Below are 7,137 nucleotides of genomic sequence, written 5' to 3' on the forward strand. Positions count from 1 at the left end.
TACAGACTATAAAACACCTCCAGCTGAGTATGAGGGAGTTTAAATCTTCTTCAGGATCGGTGTCCCCCTCGCGGGACGGTTGAGCTAACGTAGGCTAATGTGATTAGCATGAGGTTACAATGACATTTTAGGCATTTAGCAGACACTCTTATCCAGAGCGACTTAGAGTAGTGAATGCATACATTTTATACATTTTTTTCCATACTGGTCCCCCGTGGGAATCAAACCCACAACCCTGGCGTTGTAAACACCATGCTCTACCAACTGAGCCACACGGGACCAGGTTGTAAGTAACAAGAACATTTCCCAGGACATAGACATATCTGATATTGGCAGAAAGATTAAATTCTTGTTAATCTAACTGCACTGTCCAATTTACAGTGGCTATTACAGTGAAAGAATACCATGCTATTGTTTGAGGAGAGTGCAGTTTTGAACATGAAAAGTTATTAATAAACAAATTAGGCACATTTGGGCAGTCTTGATTTTGAACAGAAATGCAATGGTTCATTGGATCGGTCGAAAACTTTGCACATACATTGCTGCCATCTAGTGGCCACAATCTTAATTGCAACTGGGCTGGAATAATACATGATGGCCTTTCTCTTGCATTTCAAAGATGATGGTACAAAATAATACAAAAAACGTTTTGTTTTTTTCTTTGTATTATCTTTTACTAGTTCTAATGTGTTATATTCTCCTATATTCCTTTCAAAGTGTTTCCTTTCAAATGGTATCAAGAAGATGCATATCCTTGCTTCAGGTCCTGAGCTACAGGCAGTTAGATTTGGGTATGTCATTTTAGGCGAAAATGGGAAAAAAAAAAGGGTCCGATCCTTACAATTCTAACAAGTTTGTTTGGCTTGTAGCTTAGTCTTTAGATGTTTGTGGCTGCTGGTGAACCCTGATGTGCAGGCATAATCAAAGAAACACTGGCCATTTATATGCAATTTCAGTTTCCTTTAGGAAAATTTGTCTCCAGACAATATGACCGTGAAGATGTTAATTTACTGGAAATTTGAGAAATTTACCAGACATCCATATGTATTCAGATCCGACCTGGCACTACCAGTGGCAATAAAAGAGGGATATTGGCCAAATGAGACACATTTACGTGTCCTTAAAAACAGCCTATAACAAATCACAAAAACACTATTGCTTCTGTTTAGATGTGTAGAATATGCAAAACTCTATAGCCTGTTTTTCTGGAAGGGGGGGGAGGTTCAGGATACTTTCCTAAAACATGTGGATAGAATAAGTCATATAGTAAAACCTGCAACTAGAATGTAAACCAGGAATGTACACAAGTAAAAAAACGCATTACCCTTCCCTGTACCCAATAAAAAAACACACAACACTGCTGCAGGAGAGAGACAGAGAGACAGAGAGAAGTAGAGAGAGAGAGAGGAACCTCTGCAGTCAGCTAGCTCCGCTGACCTCTTTAGGACTTTCTCTCTCTCTCTCTCTCTCTCTCTGCCGTCCGTCAGCTAGCTCCACTGACCTCTTTAGGACTTCTCTCTCTCTCTCTCTCTGCCGTCCGTCAGCTAGCTCCACTGACCTCTTTAGGACTTTTCTCTCTCTGCCGTCCGTCAGCTAGCTCCACTGACCTCTTTAGGACTTCTCTCTCTCTGCAGTCCGTCAGCTAGCTCCACTGACCTCTTTAGGACTTCTCTCTCTCTCTCTCTGCAGTTTGTCAGCTAGCTCCACTGACCTCTTTAGGACTTCTCTCTCTCTCTCTCTGCAGTTTGTCAGCTAGCTCCACTGACCTCTTTAGGACTTCTCTCTCTCTCTCTCTCTCTCTCTCTCTCTCTCTCTCTCTCTGCCGTCCGTCAGCTAGCTCCACTGACCTCTTTAGGACTTCTCTCTCTCTCTCTCTCTCTGCCGTCCGTCAGCTAGCTCCACAGACCTCTTTAGGACTTCTCTCTCTCTCTGCCGTCCGTCAGCTAGCTCCACTGACCTCTTTAGGACTTCTCTCTCTCTGCCGTCCGTCAGCTAGCTCCACTGACCTCTTTAGGACTTCTCTCTCTCTCTCTCTGCAGTTTGTCAGCTAGCTCCACTGACCTCTTTAGGACTTCTCTCTCTCTCTCTCTCTGCAGTCCGTCAGCTAGCTCCACAGACCTCTTTAGGACTTCTCTCTCTCTCTGCCGTCCGTCAGCTAGCTCCACTGACCTCTTTAGGACTTCTCTCTCTCTCTGCCGTCCGTCAGCTAGCTCCACTGACCTCTTTAGGACTTCTCTCTCTCTCTGCCGTCCGTCAGCTAGCTCCACTGACCTCTTTAGGACTTCTCTCTCTCTGCCGTCCGTCAGCTAGCTCCACTGACCTCTTTAGGACTTCTCTCTCTCTGCCGTCCGTCAGCTAGCTCCACTGACCTCTTTAGGACTTCTCTCTCTCTCTCTCTCTGCAGTCCGTCAGCTAGCTCCACTGACCTCTTTAGGGCTTCTCTCTCTCTTTACCACAAATAGAACTCTTCGTAAAAATTAACAGGGTAATGTGTTAAATTATTTTACCTGCTCACTGCATGAGGCATCAAGCTTTCTAAGTCTGGATTCCAAAAGTCTCGCGCCGGGCTGTTAGATGCTTAGGATAAAGGTAATGCTATGGTAGAAAACACCCACGAGGTACACTTCTGTTGAGCTGTAGGAGGCTACTGATGAACCCAGTCTGCTGTCACCGGTGAGATGCAGTGGAACAGATGAAGCTCCCACTCTCTCTCTCGCTACCTCTCTCTCCCCATCTCTCTCTCTCTTTCACTCTCTCTCTCTCTCTCTCTCTCCCCCTCTCTCTCTCTCTTTCACTCTCTCTCTCTCTCTCTCTCTCCCCCTCTATCTCGCTCTCTTTCGCTCTCTCTCGCTGCTTTACTTTTCTCTACCTCTCCCCTCTCTCTCTCTCTGATTTACTCTGCTCTACCTCCCCCCTCTGTCTCTCGCTCTCTCTCCCGCCTCTTTCTCTCTCTCTCAATTCAATGGGCTTTATTGGCATGGGAAACATATGTTAACATTGCCAAAGCAAGCCTCACTCACTCACTCACTCACTCACTCACTCACTCACTCACTCACTCACTCACTCACTCACTCACTCACTCACTCACTCACTCACTCACTCACTCACTCACTCACACTCTCTCTCTCTCTAAGCTCACGCCCATTGAATAATGCAAGCCTAATGTGGTGGTGGAGGTTTCTATCCCTTTCTAGGGCAATCAGGGACTGATCACAGTAGCCACGCATTGTCAACTCGAGTTACGGCCCTGTCGGCTCTATTCAGCTGTGCAACAATCTGACAACCATCCTGCTTTTGTTCCTCCTCCCAATAGGACCGGAGTGGAACACGGCCAGGCCCCTACGAGGTCAATGGTACTGTGGTGGGATGTTTAGAATGAAGGTATTTTTTTCGGGAACAATAACAAAAACATTGGTACACACAACAGAGTACAGAGACTGTGCAAAACTAGCCTGACCAACTGGTCTGATGATGAGAGGAAACGGTTTAGGTAAAAGCCTGACCAACTGGTCTGATGATGAGAGGAAACAATTTAGGTAAAAGGAAGGAATCCCAAATATGTCTCCATGCAGCGGAAGAGGAGGAGTGGGAGGAAATGGAGGATGGGGGGAGGAGGGGGGGGAAGAGGGGGAAGAGGAGGTAGCTGAGGGGGAGTGGTGGAGGGGGAGGGGGAGGAGGGACCAGTGTAAAGATCCATTAGTAGCATCTGGAGAACATATATATATATATATATATATATATATATTTATAATACATATAATATAATCAGACTGATATAAACACATATAGACAGTCAGACAGAGCAGCATTATAGAGTTAGAGTCTTCACGCACCAGGCCTCCAGTGCGTCTTCCCAGCCCGGTACGTCCTGTGCCGGCTCCCCGCACTCGCCCTGAGGAGCGTGTCATCAGTCCGGTTCAACCTGCGCCAGCTCCCCGCACTCGCCCTGAGGAGCGTGTTATCAGTCCGGTGCAACCAGTGCCGGCTCCACGCACCAGGCCTCCCGTGCGTCTTCCTAGTCCGGTACGTCCTGTACCAGCTCACAGTCCAGAGCCTCCAGTGACAGTCCACGGTCTGGAGCCTCCAGTGACGGTCCACGGTCCGGAGCCTCAAGTGACGGTCCACGGCCCGGAGCCTCCAGTGACGGTCCACGGCCCGGAGCTTCCTGTGACGGTCCACGGCCCGGAGCCTCCAGTGACGGTTCACGGCCCGGAGCCTCCAGTGACGGTCCACGACCCGGAGCTTCCTGTGCCGGTGCCATGGCCGGAGCCTTCCTCTGCACAGGTGCCCAGTCCGGGCACGGCGTCCAGTCCCGCTCCATGGCCGGATCCGTGGTCTGAGCGGGTGATACGTCCTGCACCGGAGCCGCCACCAACGCTAGTTGCCCACCCTAAGCATCTAGTTTCAGGTTTTGCTGTCAGAGTCTGCACCTTTGGGGGGGGGGGTACTAGAATCAACTATTAAAGACGACCAGAACCCACTGGATTCTCCAATTACCTTGAATGAACTACAGGACAAAATTCAAACCCTCCAACCCAAAAAGGCCTGTGGTGTTGATGGTATCCTCAATGAAATGATCAAATATACAGACCACAAATTCCAATTGGCTTAAATACTTAAACTATTTAACATCATCCTCAGCTCTGGCATCTTCCACAATATTTGGAACCAAGGACTGATCACCCCAATCCACAAAAGTGGAGATAAATTTAACCCCAATAACTACCGTGGGATATGTGTCAACAGCAACCTTGGGAAAATCCTCTGCATTTTCATTAACAGCAGACTCGTACATTTCCTCAGTGAAAACAATGTACTGAACAAATGTCTAATTGGCTTTTTACCAAATTATCGTACGACAGACCACGAATTCACCTTGCCCACCCTAATTGACAAACAAACAAACCAAAACAAAGTCCTAAGTCGTCTCATGCTTTGTTGATTTCAAAAAAGCCTTCGACTCAATTTGGCACGAGGGTCTGCTATACAAATTGATGGAAAGTGGTGTTGTGGGAAAACATACGACATTATGAAATCCATATGCACAAACAACAAGTGTGTGGTTAAAATTGGCAAAAAACACATTTCTTCCCACAGGGCCGTGGGGTGAGACAGGAATCTTAAGCTCCACCCTCTTCAACATATATATCAATGAATTGGCGAGGGCACTAGAACTGTCTGCAGCACCAGGCCTCACCCTACTAGAATCTGAAGTCAAATGTCTACTGTTTACTGATGATCTGGTGCATCTGTCCCCAACCAAGGAGGTTCTATAGAAGCACCTAGATCTTCTGCACAGATTCTGTCAGACCTGGGCCCTGACAGACCTGGGCCCTGACAGTAAATCTCAGTAAGACAGAAATAATGGTGTTGCAAAAAGGTCTAGTCGCCAGGACCACAAATACAAATTCCATCTAGATACCGTTGCCCTAGAGCACACAAAAAACTATACATACCTTGGCCTAAACATCAGCGCCACAGGTAACTTCCACAAAGCTGTGAACGATCTGAGACACAAGGCAAGAAGGACCTTCTATGCCATCAAAAGGAATACAACATTCAACATACAAATTAGGATCTAGCTAAAAATACTTGAATCAGTTAAAGAACCCATTGCCCTTTATGGTTGTGAGGTCTGGGGTCCGTTCACCAACCAAGAATTCACAAAATGGGACAAACACCAAATTGAGACTGCATGCAGAATTCTGCAAAACTATCCTCTGTGTACAACGTAAAACACCAAATAATGCATGCAGAGCAGAATTAGACCGATAGCCGCTAATTATCGAAATACAGAAAAGATCCGTTAAATTCTACAACCACCTTAAAGAAAGCGATTCCCAAACCTTCAATAACAAATCCATCACCTACAGAGAGATGAACCTGGAGAAGAGTCCCCTAAGCAAGATGGTCCTGGGGCTCTGTTCACAAACACACCCCGCAAAGCCCCAGGACAGTAACACAATTAAACCCAACCAAATAATGAGAAATCCAAAAGATAATTACTTGACACATTGAAAAGAATTAACAAAAAAACTGAGCAAACTAGAATGCTATTTGGCCCTAAACAGAGAGAACACAGTGGCAGAATACCTGACCACTGTGACTGACCCAAACTTAAGGAAAGCTTTGACTATGTACAGACTCAGTGAGTATAGCCTTGCTATTGAGAAAGGCCGCCGTAGGCAGACCTGGCTCTCAAGAGAAGACAGGGTATGTGCACACTGCGCACAAAATAAGAGCATCTCCTCCCAGCTGCCCACTGCACTGACGCTATGAAACACTGTCAACACCGATAAATCCACGATAATCGAGAATTTCAATAAGCATTTCTCTATGGCTGGCCATGCTTTCCACCTGGCTACCCCAACCCCAGCCAACAGCTCTGCACCCCCCGCAGCAACTGGCCCAAGCCCCCCCCCCCCCGCTTCACATACACCCAAATCCAGACAGCTGATGTTCTGAAAGAGCTGCAAAATTTGGACCTACAAATTAGCTGGGCTAGGCAATCTAGCCGCCATTGTTGCAACCCCTATTACTAGTCTGTTCAACCTCTCTTTTGTATCGTCTGAGTTTCCTAAAGATTGGAAAGCGGCCGCGGTCATCCCCCTCTTTAAAGGGGGAGACACTCTAGACCCAAACTGTTACAGACCTATATCTATCCTGCCCTGCCTTTCTAAAGTCTTCGAAAGCCAAGTTAACAAAAAGATTACCCACCATTTTGAATCCCACCGTACGCTATGAAATCTGGTTTCCGAGCTGGTCACGGGTGCACCTCAGCCACGCTCAAGGTACTAAACGATATCATAACCGCCATCGATAAAAGACAGTACTGTGCTGCCGTCTTCATCGACCTGGCCAAGGCTTTCTACTCTGTCAATCACCGTATTCTTATCGGCAGACTCAACAGCCTGGGTTTCTCTAATGACTGCCTGGCCTGGTTTACTAACTACTTCTCAAATAGAGTTCAGTGTGTCAAATCGGAGGGCCTGTTGTCCGGACCTCTGGCAGTCTCTATGGGGTGCCACAGGGTTCAATTCTCGGGCTGACTCTTTTTCTGTTTAAATCAAGGATGTCGTTCTTGCTGCCGGTGATTCTTTGATCCACCTCTACTCAGATGACACCATTCTGTATACA

General features: G+C 46.9%; 1 non-coding gene across 1 annotated transcript; it reads right to left on the reverse strand.

Moving 5' to 3' along the window:
- Positions 1-205: 205 nt before the first annotated feature.
- trnav-uac (transfer RNA valine (anticodon UAC)) lies at positions 206-281 on the reverse strand. Its single transcript has one exon. It is a non-coding gene; the product is annotated as a tRNA-Val (tRNA).
- Between the last annotated feature and the right edge of the window lie 6,856 nt (positions 282-7,137).

The sequence above is a fragment of the Salmo salar genome, chromosome 01, assembly GCF_965601325.2.
Source record: "Salmo salar chromosome 01, fSalSal1, whole genome shotgun sequence".
Classification (NCBI taxonomy): domain Eukaryota; kingdom Metazoa; phylum Chordata; class Actinopteri; order Salmoniformes; family Salmonidae; genus Salmo; species Salmo salar.